At 43.7% G+C, this 13,500-nt stretch overlaps 1 protein-coding gene across 9 annotated transcripts in view; it reads left to right on the top strand.

The window, feature by feature from the left end:
- The window catches only part of LPP (LIM domain containing preferred translocation partner in lipoma), a 679,983-nt gene that overhangs the window by 181,698 nt on the left and 484,785 nt on the right, over positions 1-13,500 (top strand). The gene's annotated exons all lie outside the window — the stretch shown is intronic.

Below are 13,500 nucleotides of genomic sequence, written 5' to 3'. Positions count from 1 at the left end.
CCTTCCCCCCATAGTGCGAATGTTTCCACACTGGCTGTTTTACTCTATTACTCAATTCCTAGAGGGGAGGAATTAAAAAAAAATAATAATAATAAAAAAAAGCTTGAGTCGAAAGCCAGGATCCTGCAGCTTAATCAGTTATTTTCGTTTTTTAATGAGGGTGAGTATTGTGAAATAAGTAATTATTAATTACTCAAAACTAATGAAATATTTTAGTTTCCTTGCTAAAAAAGCATATGGAAGCGAAAAGAAAGCATATGGGTGTTTTTCGGGAAGCATATTGGTGAATGGACAAATTACACAGTGCCAATGTGCCTTTGCTGCCTGGCTGGGGCCATCACTCTGTGTGCTGGCATCCGAGTCCTCGTGTGTTTAACGAGATTTTTAAAAATTCCCATCTGATGTGTGCCTTGGGTTGCCTCTGGAGTTACACAGCTCTGCCTCCCAATTTTCCTGCCATGATTTCACTGACTTTGCTAGTTGAGCACCACCTGTTTCGAAGCCTCTGCCAAAGGTGGCTTCCCCAGATGTACCCCATGCTCTGCTGTAGAATCAAGGGGTCGGCCCAGCTGATGGCTGCGTGTCGAGACTGCCCACCTGATGCTTTTGCACAGTGGTGAAAACAGTACCCTTTTAGACCGTAGGGCTGGATCTCCTTGCTCCGACTGGGGACTCTGGAGGAGACCTGGGTCAGCCATTGAATCTCTGCATTGCAGGTTTCTTCCCTGTGACATCGGGATGGTGATGCCCGTGCTCCTCGGCTCACAGCACGGCTGTTTATCCAATTTGTAGTCCATGACCTTTGCCCCTCCTCTCCTTTCCTTTATGTCTCCTGTCTCCTGCTACGTATTTAGTCAGTCTGGTAAATAGCTTGATGGATTTGGAAGAGGTTGAAACTATTTTCGCTGCTCTGGGGATTGCATACTTCTAGACTTGGAATGATCAGATGCTGCATGATATGTTTGAGAAGGTTCTTGGCTGAGTGTCAGAAAAACTGAGGTTGCAGACCAGCCTGGCTTAATAAGCATTTACATAGCACCTACCGAGCAGGGTGGGTTGCTAAGAAATTGAAGAAGGGAGGTAGCAGGGATGTGGAGGTGAGTTTGAGTCAGGGCCAACCAAGACTCAGTGTGATGTGTGAGCTCAGTAATTACACTTTGTGAGTGAGAGAATTTTGAAGGCGTCTTTCTACCTGGGGGTTTCTTGTAGAAACTGGATTGGAGTCCGCTTTAAAAGATGGTTAAATGGACTTGGATGGGATGTTACAGGAAGTGGAGGGGAAGCCTCTGTCAGGCAAGACCCATAAGCAGGTGACTACCAGCCATGTCCAGAGAACAGGAAATGGCTAACAGAAATCTTCAGTCAAGAGAAATCACTTCTGTTTTGGTGGGACTGTGTCTACCCATCTGCAAAACGTGAGCATTGGACAAGATGGCTGTCAAGAAGCTTCAACTCCAACTGGAATTATGTAAGATCTCCTATCGTGGAGCCAGATAAGCCATTGAGCTCGACCCTGACAGCTGATAGAGTCAGTGGGACAGGGCCATCTTCCTACTACCCCACATGGCATCATGATGAGGGACGGGTGGAGGTGACCATTATTAATCTCACCTTTAAAACTTTTTTGATGCTTATATTTGAAAGAGAGAGAGAGAGAGTGGGGTGGGGGGGAGAGAGACACACACACAGAATCTGAAGCAGGCTCTAGGCTCCGAGCTGTCAGCACAGAGCCCGACGTGGGACTCAAACCTGCGAACCCTGAGATCATGACGTGAGCCGAAGTGGGACACTTAACTGACTAAGCCACCTGGGCACCCCTATTCTGACCTTTAATGCATCAAACATAGACTGATCAAATGATCTGAGACATAAAACGAATAAGACATGGGACCATATAAGACACTGCTGACCCTTCTGCTGCATAGGACCAGCTCCTATAAAATGTCACCTCCCGCCATTTTGCCTGTGTGGGCCCTGCTCTCCTGCTTAAAGGACAGCTAGTATCCTACCTTTTACGGAAGCTTTCTTTCTCTACCTCTTGGCTCTGACATACACCGTCTTAGCCTTGGACTGTGTTATAATGAAACCCTATTTTCTATTGCCATCTTTTCATGTTTACTCACACCCATCCTCTGCCCCTCCTGTACACATATTATAAGGCTTCTGAATCTCAGGACTGCGTTCTGCTTCTCCAAATTCCCGTCAACTCCTGGTAGTGCCTTATACATCGTGCTCAATAAAGAAACCTGTAACTATATTCTTCAACAGTTTTCCCCATTCTGTGTTGCTTGTGTTTAAGATGGCCATGACACTTGGAGGCTTACAGAATTTCAGAACTGGAAAGGGACCCAACAACTTCCTAGAGCCCTCTCCCAGGGAAGAAATGACTGACCATACTTTATCTGCCCAATCAGCAGTAGGTCTGAGAAGGGCGCCCCCGTCTGACCAAGCAGGAGAGGGAAGGTTACGCCTTGAGTTCCTGCTCACCACTCAGGCCTTGGCTGGGTTCCTCCTTTCTCTGAAGACCTTTAGGAATAAAGACGGTACACACAGCACTATGGCTGTGTGGAGCGGAGAGAAACAAGCAGACGTTTCCTGGGTCTGTTATGTGGCAGTCTTTGTGACAGGCGCTTTCACCTCCGTTAGCTCGGTCCGTCGTCGTAAGCTAGAATTTACACTTCTAGTTGCAAACTAGATATTTAGCAAAAGCCCCTCCTTAGAAGCTCTGATGAGCACACTGTGCTGGGGAGGCGCTTGTGATCAAGACTGAGCAAGACTGGGGTGGGAGGGCCTGTGTTCTCCTAAGTACATAGCGGAGTCTTGGGAGATCCAGACTCGTGTCTCACACATGACTGTTGGCCTTATTGGCTCGTACTTGCTCTTATTACATCTTCCTCCTTCGTTTCCCCAAACCTGCAATCCTCTGACTCTATATTTCTTCCCCCTGCTCGCTTTCCTTTTCCCCATCTCTCCTTCTTCTGAGTTAACCCTGGGCGGCCCAAGGTTCCGTAGGCTCTCCGATAGCAGAGTTCTCTGTACTGGACTGTGAAAATGCTGGCAGGGAAGATGAGACACAGATCTGTTAAATACATAGTAAAAATAGCTTATGATCTATGGGATTCGGTATTAAGCAAGATGATATTAACGAGGTTTGAGTGCTGTTCTGAAATGAGGCAGCTGCACACGCACATTGGCTGCTTTTCCTCCCTACCTCTGGCAGCTTGTGAGAAGTGTTGCCATGACAGTCCTTGGGCTCTGTTTAGATCAGCTATTTTCTGAAGGAGCCCCTGACCTTCCCCACAATAGAAACCGTCAATGTGGTCATGTCAGTGCCTCTTCAGACGCTGTGTGACTGGTGAGCCCCAGTTGTCACTTGGAAACTGTTGGAAGCTGTAGGTCAGGACACAGACATTGAACGCTTGGGAGTAGGAAGGGCTTTTCAATATCCTCCACTCATTTGCTGGGTGAGGATACTAAGGCCCACTGAGTGGCAGTGACTTGCTCAAGGTTACAGAGTGCAGTAGGGACAAGGGATGGGAACTTGGATCTCCTGATTTCTCCTGTTCCGACTGTGCCACACGTCCCCTGCCCAAGGGCTGTGGATGGAGATGAGCCAGGCCTGGGGACGTCACTGTCCCTAAGGATTGGCAGAGGAGTTGAACTGGGAGAGGAACTCCATGCAGAGGAAGGAATGAGGAAATGGTGGGGAGTTACAGAAAGTGTTGGCTGACAGATACCCCAGAGTGAATGCCCGAGGTGCCACTCAGCAGTGCCCGTCGGCAGAGACACTTTCCTATCAGATGCCACAGATGAGGTCATGGCAGGTAGATGCTTAAAGAGGCAGGGGACAATCATGTCATGGTCTCTATTGCTCTGAACCCTTTCCTGACCTCTCATAGGACCTCACATGAGACTATCATGAGAGACATTGTCAGCACTGTCCTTTCTTGGTGGGTACTTGATTATGTAGTGTGAATATTCTTAAGGTAGTTTGCATGTGAAATGCTGTCTTTTCCACAAGATTACAGGGGCCTAGGGGATAGAAGCGATTTTTCTCCCTTTCTTTTTTTCGTCTCTCTTCCTCTCCCTCCTGCCCTCCCTCCCCCTTGCCTTTCAAATATGGCACCTGACACGGATCCAAGTCACTATGATGAGCATACAGTAAATTTTTGTTGAGTTGAACTTGGTTGAATTCACATTGACCTCTTCCAAGTTTTCTTAGTTGGCAATGAAAGTTGGCAAATGATGAGTTTGGGGAACAGTGTTCTCACCAACTTGGATTCTGTATGACTTCTTGTATGGTCTTAATTTCCATAAAACCCAGTATGCTGTCCAGTGTTATCCTCGTTCTGCAATGACGAAACGAGTCAAGGAACCAGCTCAGACTCACTTCAAGTAATAAATGGTAGAGACTTGATTTGAATCTAGGCCTTCTGTCTTCAAATAATGTAACATTCCATTCTGCTCTTCCCCACTACTTGTGGAGGGGCTTTGTTTCATAGACAGTGGTTCAGCCTTCTATGGTGGAGTCTCCAACCTTTTAAGGTTGCAACCTACCCCCTTAAGAGTTTGGGAAAATACTTACGAGACCTCGTGTTCAAACAGTGATTGTTACAGTGCTTTGGACAACATCGTAGCTGATTTTTTTTTTTTTTTCAGTAAGCCAGGGAAAAATGGTGCACTTGTATATTCTTTAATTTGTTTAGTTTGAGATAAACTTTAGTGTGTAAGAGTTTTTAAACTTTTAATACATTTGGATACATACAGGATAGGGGGATGAATGGTCTTCTGCACTAAATGAATTGACTAATTTAGCAGAGAACAAAGTTAGACCACTATTTTTGGTTATAAAAGAAGGATGTAAGGATTTTGGATGCTGTGGTGAAAGCCAGGATTTTGGTTGATATTGTTGTTTTCTAGGTTCCTGTCAACATTTGACATATTCATTACATGATATCCATTATGCTTTCCTAACTTCTGTAGGATTTGGATGAGTTGGATTGATAACATTCTGCATCCTTTCTGAAATACATAAATAATTTATGTATGTGGTCAGGGAGAACAACTTCGCCTAATTTAAATTTCAGAATAGAGGCAAGGCTTATTTGTAGTGAGTATAATATCTGACATATATCATGTTTCCTTTTCATATCTAACTTTCTAGGTGTTTAAGGAGGAGGGTGAGTTGAATAATAATAGTATCATGTCCAGAGAGAAAGCTGAATATATAAGACAAATATGTTTGTGAAATCTATTTCTGTATTGTGTGTGTGTGTGTGTGTGTGTGTGTGTGTGTGTGTGTGATTATCTTATGGTCTTTTTATAAAGTTGTCTATACTTTGAAAGTGCATAATAACTTTGGAATTACCAAAGGAAAAATTGAAATTTAAACTTGAATGTTCAGGGAGATAAATATTTTACCTTTTGTTTTAGCGTTGTAGGTAAAGTTAAGAAGTTAGACAATTGTATTGTTTGGTGTTAGGTGGAAATCAAACACTATATTTTCTTTGAGGAGAAAGTTTGTCTTGGGTATCTGAGTATCCTTGCAATCTTTCTAAAAATTTTTGGTCCCCATGGATGCCCATACTTTAATTCCATTTGAGTCACTTTACTCTGAACAATGGCTAAGAGAACATGTGATTTACTATAAATAATGCACTCTAAATAAATAAAAGGAAAAAAGAAAAACAAAAAAAGCAGGACTCTGTCTTTCCGTCTCGTACGTTTGAGGCAGTTGACCTTGCTTTAGAGTTGCATAGGTCTGTGTCTGTCTTTAAGCAGATTAGGACCACGCTGAAGGCAAGAGAAATGTTTTCTGCATGTTTGCAAGAACGGTTTTGTGAATTCAGGTGCAGGTAATTAAAACAACCTTGATAACATCCTTTGCTTGGGATTGACAGGCTTATTTGGAGTCTCTTTAGAAGGCATCCTATTACTCTTGAAACCCCTCTGCTTCATTGGCTTTATGTGGAGTGAAGAAACATTGTCCATCTGCCTACTTAACAAGAAAAAGGGGTGGTTTAGGAGTGCAGTAGCCTGTTTACACGCTGGCCCAAACTGTTACTGTAAGAAAAGGTTTCATATATTTCCAAATGTAACAGAGCTAGGAAAAATATACACATGTAATATATAGAGTGCATGTATATGTACATATATATATGATCTGTTCCTTGTCACAATATTTAACCCAAAGTGCTATTTACAGTAATGAATCAAAATGTCAGTTTTTAAAAATATGAAGTGTCAAAGTGTTCCCACATTGCAGGAAAGTTTGATGTGACAGTTTGTTAGTCATGTGACTATTATATCAAATGTGTCTCACAATGTTTTTGCTCAGTGTTCGCTTTTGTAGGCTCCTCACACTTCTCTTACTGAATTCCTAGTTCAAGTTACTAACCCAAGGAGCACATTTAGGTTACGTGTCTCCCACACCTCACAAATGCTGTGTTTTTCTGTACTTGAAACTGACTGGATTTCACATTATTTTTGAGCGGTTTGATTTTGTGCCTGACACATTTATGTATAGTGGCTAAAAAAAAATCCGGCTACTGTCACTTTGTTGTTTTCACTGCAGAACCATTACTTGAAACTGGGAGAATGGATGTTTTGTGTTTCCAGAAGTTGGGAGCCCCAAGGTATAATTTAGGTGTCCTTATTTGCTGTTGCCCACTCTTTCACCTTGGATGCATTTTTAAATTTTGCTTGGCACAATGATTATACCAACTTCTACATCCTGTTGAAAGGGCAGAATCATCGATCATAAATGTTTTATGTTTTGGGGGGCGCCTGGGGTGGCTCAGTTGGTTAAGCGTCTGACTCTTGATTTCGGCTCAGGTCGCCATCTCACGGTTCGTGGGTTCAAGCTCGGCATTGGGCTCTGTGCTGACGTTGTGGAGCCTGCTTGGGTTCTTTCTCTCTCTGTCTCTTTCTCTGTCTCTCTTTCTCTCTCCCTCTCTCTGCCCCTCCCTGCTCACACTCTCTCTGTCTGTCTCTCAAAAATTAACACACATTTAAAAAATAAATGTTTTATGTTTTGGAAAAGAGAGTATGATTTCTCTCAAGATGCTGATGGCTGTGATACTTGGTAGCTCTATGTCTATGAGCTGCGCTTTATCTTTGGCCCTCAGTTTCCCTGAAGAATTGTTAAGGTTGAAATTAGATTATATCAGCGAATTTTTAATCTATGCTTCAAGGAACCCCAGGGTCCTGAGTGGGTATTTGGCCTCAGATCCTGGGGTACAGGGTGAGCGAGGAGGACCCTGGGCCTTTCTACCTTGAGTAGCTACACTCTTGAGATTTGTTTTAATTTAGTTTTCTATACTATTTCGCTTAAGTAAAAGTTTCCATTGCTTGCATAACCAGTTTGCCTACCAGCTGGCACCCAGTCCACAAGCTGGATTGGACTCAGCATTCTTGGACTCTGTGGCTCATTTCCCAAGAGGTTTTGGTGGAGAAACACATCAACAGATGTTGGCCACTCTGGTATCGGGCTCCACCTGTGCATTCAGGAAGCCTGCGTGGAAGTTCTTTCAATGGCACAGATTCGAGGGAAGGGCCACTAACTGAGGTCACGTTGGTGTTTGCATTTAATTCTTACATCTTTCTTGCCTTAATAGACTGACTTTCCAAGTCAGCAGTTTTCGGGTCAGGAAAGACCATGATTTACAATAAGTACAGGCAGAGGAAGGTATAGAATGTTTGCAAGTATTTCATCGGCTTCTGGTCAAGGACATGAATATTACTGTTTTGAAATTTTTTTTAAATTTATTTTTGAGAGAGAGACCGAGAGACAGAGAGTGAGAGGAAGACACAGGATCTGAAGCAGGCTCCAGGCTCTGAACTATCAGCACAGAGCCCAACACGGGGGCTTGAACTCACAAACCACAAGATCATGACCTGAGCTGAAGTCAGACGTTTAACCGACAGAGCCACCCAGGCGCCCCATGAATGCTACTCTTTAAGCTGGAGAGTTTTAGCTAGTGTGGGGAGGAAGGTGTGCATACGCCTGGATATATCCCCTAGAATGGTATGGGAGGAAGATACAAAGTTGTGAATTAGCAAATCAGGCAGAGACTGTAAGAATGACAAATGACTAGGGCGCATGACTCAGTAACACTGTAGAAAAGCCTTGAAGTATGAGCATAATACAATTAAATTGGAGAAAATATTTCTCCTAGATGAAAACAACAAAACAAAACAAAACAAAACAAAATAAAATAAAATAAAATAAAATAAAACAAAACAAAACGAAAAACATGTCCTAAAGATGGCAGAGAGGAAGAATGGCTATTTTGCAAGATGCAGAAACATTATGTTCAAAGTTTCTCAGCAATCAGTTTATGGGATTAGTTTGATTTAACTCTTTTAATAGCTGGAATCCTGAAGGGAGACAGTGGTCAAGTCTACAGTTCTGTGCATGACACTTTCTTGTAGTGAAATGCCCCTCTGGTAATAAATCTCATGCAAACAGTGTGAGTCCAGAAGCAGCAGCAGAGTGCCAAGACAGAATGTTCTTGTACTGAGTCACATATCAGCCCCCGGGGATGCACCTGGGTTTATTTGGATGAGAGGGGAGGGATGACCCAAAATACGTGTCTAAGATAATGAGGGAAAAGCTCCAGAGTGATTCCTGGCTCATGCCCTGAAGAAACTGGTGAGATGAGGCAAAACGTTCTGAACACACGTTGAGCTCTAGAAATACAGTTTCATATCCGGCAGGAAGCATTCTCTGCATCGTTTTGTCACTGTGGAATACCGTACCGGGTTGTCAGGATGGGGGGAGGTGACACGAGGGTGAACCAAAACAAAAACACTCACCTGTCTTGTCCGTTTACTTATCTTACTTTTGCATTGACTCCTTTCTGCCCCTTTTTTTCTCTTTGGTAGAGCTTAAGGACCTTGACTTCAGAGCCTTGTCTTTGTTTCCCAGTTGCCTACACTCATGCCTGGCTCATCTATGAGCTCAATAAATACTTGCTCAATGGATGAGCAATACTGAAAGGTAGCATTACGGAGGGAAGACACATGACAGAAATCTGGAAAATTCTGACCTGGCCACTTCTGAACTCCCTGGGACTTTTACTTAATGCTTATTGAGTTAGGTATTATTCTGAGCACTTCGCATTATTAACTCACTCAATCCTCACAAGCACTCTCTGAGGAAGTTACTGTTACTTCTCCCATTTCACAGAGGGAAAATTGAGCACCAGAGACTTAACACAACTTGCTTCCAGGTCACATGTTCATAAGAGGGAAAGGCAGAACTGGAACTCAGGTAGTCTGTCTCCAGAAGCTGCTCTCTTCACCACTAAGCCGTATTGTCTCCGTGCAGTGAGTATAATTATACTTGCCTATTCTGTCTCCTAGCATGTTGCGAGGCTGACACAAGATGATAGGTGCGAAGTATTAACCACCTGGTGAAGGTGACACAGTACACAGATAGCTATACTTTAAAGTAAAAAGCAGAACCTTGGCGAGGAAGTTCAGAGAAGGAAAAAAACACTCCTTCCAACTTGGGTGGAGGGCGAGGGATTAAGGAAGGCTTCGTGGGGGAAGTGACATTTGGGTAAGCCTTGAATGAGTGGGATTTTGGTCAAGGGAGATGCTTTGTAAGCAAGTGGAAGGAGTGATAGAATCAAGGTACCAGCGTGCAGTGTGGTGGAAAAGAAGGTGTTCGTTCACCAAATGTTGATGAGGTTAGAGGATCCTGTGCGTTGGAGGGAGGGCGAGAAACAGTGAGTAGGGTATTGAATGGGAAGATGATAAAACATAGCAAAAAACACTAGAGCAGCCTCACATTCTTTCTGGGAGGTGACTGTAGGCAGGTGGGTGATCCCTGCCTTACCCATATCATCCTTTGAGTCATTTTCTTATGCGTGGTCCATCAATACTAGCCCAGGTTGACATCACTCTAAAAAGAGTGGTCGCATCAACCTGCAGAATACCTCATACTCTGGCGCCCTCTTAGGTATTGACAATGTACATTAGCTGCTTTTAGGGAACCCTCTGGGACAACATGCAGCTTGCTCTCCTTTGACTCTGGAACTTTGTTTTTGCCTTTGAGCAACCCTAGTCAACATCCCCTAGCAGGCGTACTTCAGGAGACCCCCAGCCATCGTGTCCATTGGCCAAGAAAAGATCATCTGAGACTAGAGCTAGATCCATTTTCGGGGTGGCCGAGAGTCCCATCTGAAAGAAGAAGTTGGAGCACTTTTGCCTGTAGAAATGACGTGTCATTTAGAAAGAAAGCTGTGCTCAAGATAAACTTGAGAACATGCAGCCCCTCTGAAAAGTAAGAGTGAGAAGCAGGAAGTGAGGGAGCCTGAGGTCTTCAAATGGAATGTGCAGAAGTGTGTTGGTTACCAACCACAGGAACTCCCCTAGCAGGCTGCCTTGTGAACATTTTTTGAGAAAACAGCCTCGGTGCCAGCAGTTCACCAACTGGCCCCAGAGAGGGCTCTGTGCCTATTTCCTTCTTCCTCCCAGGCATTAGCTTGAGAGGGAAGGGAAGGCTCTATTGAGTGTCGACACTGTCCCGGGCCTTTCATGAGGAGCGGTTGCATAAAATTACTTCACTTAATCCCCTCCACAATCGGACTAGGTCAGGATTATTAATCTCTGCTTTTCCACGGGAGGATGCTGAATCCCAGGGCACCTCACTTGTGCTGAGGTAGATCATGTTTTATGTCTTGAATCTTTGCCATTTTCCTTTACCTCCTTGTCTGTCTGGTGAATTTGGGTTCCTCCAGGTCGTAAAGGAGGTTCTTCTCTGAACAGCCTCTGTGCCACACGTGACCCGTTGTCTTGAGTTGCATGACGATCCTGTTCTTCGTGTGTGCGCCATTTCTCTCAAGGTTCGGTACTTGGGTCTGAGCGACTGTAGAGCCCACGTGCTTACACTGCCTTCCTTGCCTGCATTCAGCGTTCTCCACGGCAGGACTATAGGGAAACTTTTTAGACCCAGTCCCGCAGGGGACGCTGCCTCTCCAGCCCATCGTCCTAGATCTGCTTTGCTGACGTATTTTGAGTTCTCTAGATTCTGGGCCTCCTTCTTATTAATGTCATTTCCCAACTCCTGGAACCTACCTGTTACCTTCTCATTTATGAGGTCCTGTCAGAACTTTCAAGCAACCCTTTTCAAGTCTGGCCTGTGCTGGAATCACTTGGGGCACCTCACTCTCAGAGATGATGGTCCAGTGGGTCTGAGAGCATAGTGTGGGAGAATGTGTATTTCTGACGAGCTTCTGGATGATTCTGAAACTGTCGGTTTGTGGGCTCATTTTCATTAGCACGCCTTTTAAGTACAGTTCAAGACCCCTGTTCTCCAGGAAATTTAACTGACTGTCTTCACCCGTAGTGGTTTCTTTTTTTACTGTCTCTTTCTCTTTCTCCTTCTTTTGTATCTTCGTAAAACCCATCTCCTTCTTTATCTGAATCAGGTAACTTTTCATGCATGTAAGTCTCAGGGGCTCCGTTACTGACTTGTGGTGCCATCAACACTTTAGATAAGACAGACGACTTTGTATAAATGAACACAACTTTGGAAGGGGCGTCTTGAATCATGAATCCTGAGCTCACATCTTGTCATAGCCTCCATGAGCTTTGTGTTTTGGGGACAAATCATACCTTGTGGAGTTGAGTTTCCTCATCTCTAAAGTAATTGTCCCATTTCCTCTTGCGACAGAAGCTCATAGAAAAGATGAAATGAGATAGTGAATATATAAATTGCTGTCCAAGTGCAGTGACATTCATTGTAGATTATTGGTGCTGTTTTGTTTTGTAGAGTTGACTCATCCACTTTATCATTAATGATGAGGCATGAAGGAAATGCTGTTGTTTTCATTGAAATGCAGACTGGAGGGTGGGGCTGAAGGGACCCTGAGATTTTGAGAAAGCACCTTAGGTTCCTGGAAATGATTCTCACACCAACAGTTGTGAGCCTGTGCTCAGGACAGAAAAGCACCGTACCTTTATACTGTACTTTTTGCTTCCTGTGGACTATGGTAACAGTTACGAAAATTGTGTTCATGTTCTGAGCTTCTCGTGTAAACTTGAGAAGAGCAAGGGAATATTGATAGTCGTTGTCATTTCTAGGGGTTTGTAGGGGAATCGCTAGTGGGTAAATTGCTAAATCATTTAATTTCTGTTTTCTCTAATGAGAAGACCTAAAAAGGAAGTGTTCTCTCCTTGGTTTCCTTGAGAAAGCATATCCATCCCTTCAATGCTTGCTATGCCAAACCTAGACCTGGCACTGAGGACTGGGAGTGGGGTTGTATGTAATTTCTTCCTTCACAGAGTTTACAATCCAGTGGGAGGTCCAGTTTTACCAAGCTAATCCATGTAGGTGACAAAGGAGAGGTATAGGCAGCATGCCGTGGGAGCCCGGAGGAGGGTTCTGGTGGGTGTGGAATGGGGGAGAAGCTTCCTGAAGGAAGTGGCGTTTGAGCACACCTTTAAGAGCTGAAAGGAATTTGTTGAATGAACTTTTTAGGTCTGAACAAGCCAGATGAAGAGACGGTGCGTTACTGCTCTAGGCATTTCCTATCGTGTTTTATTGCCAGGGCTATGGGAAAAGAGTCACTGCACAGAAACTTGAGAATATCTTCTTTGCAGATCTCCTGCTGGTAGTCTGGTCCATCTGACTATACTTATTTCTTTTAGTACATGTGTCACCTCCTTCTTTACTGGATGTTCCCTTTTGCAACTTCTGGGTTTGAGGTTTCTTTCCGGGTCATTGTCCTCTTTCCTGCAACATTGGCTTACTCCCTACTTCCCTGCTTCTTTGGGCCACCTCTTTCTCTTGTCCCCAAATACTTTAAAACCTTTCCCTTCCATCGTTTACTTCTTAGCTCGTGTTTTGACCTGCAGCGTTAATGGCAGCTTTTTAATTTCCTTGTATTGATTAGATTGATGTGTTTGCAACACAAAGGCACTGCTTTCTCTTCTCTGGGCTCTGGACCATCAAGTGTCTAATGCCAAGGCAGGTCAGTACTCATATGTATATCATGCCTTTGTGGCCAAGAGGAGAGAAGGTCACAGTGAAAGGAAAGGGGTTGTTAAAATCTGTTGGAACGAAACCTCAAGTGCCCGGCTTGCCTGAGAATGTGAGGTAGGCTTTCTATTCTGTGGCTGGCATATTAGAAACGTTTGATGTTTGGAGCATTACATTTTGATACTTTTAATAATGTAATATAACTTTACATCAACTGAATCCAGGCAATTTCACCATCCACTCCATTATTAATTCCAGATGGGAAAATTCATTAGGGTTCAAATTTTGTTTGATGCCCAACTGTTTCTTAAATTATTATTATAATTATTATCTATTTATTTTTTTACAACTGATGGGAAGGGAAATTTAACAGCTGTGTGATTAGCAGGGCATGAAATTAAAAATGTTTTGCACAGAATCAAGAGGTTGTTTACTACAGAATTCCTCATCTGAGAATTAAGTATCATTAAGATTGGCCACAAGATGCTCTCTTTCACCATTTAAGTTCG

This window comes from Panthera uncia, chromosome C2 (assembly GCF_023721935.1).
Source record: "Panthera uncia isolate 11264 chromosome C2, Puncia_PCG_1.0, whole genome shotgun sequence".
NCBI classification, from domain to species: domain Eukaryota; kingdom Metazoa; phylum Chordata; class Mammalia; order Carnivora; family Felidae; genus Panthera; species Panthera uncia.
The sequence above is the reverse complement of the archived record's forward strand: the minus strand, read 5'-3'. Positions and strand labels throughout refer to the sequence as shown.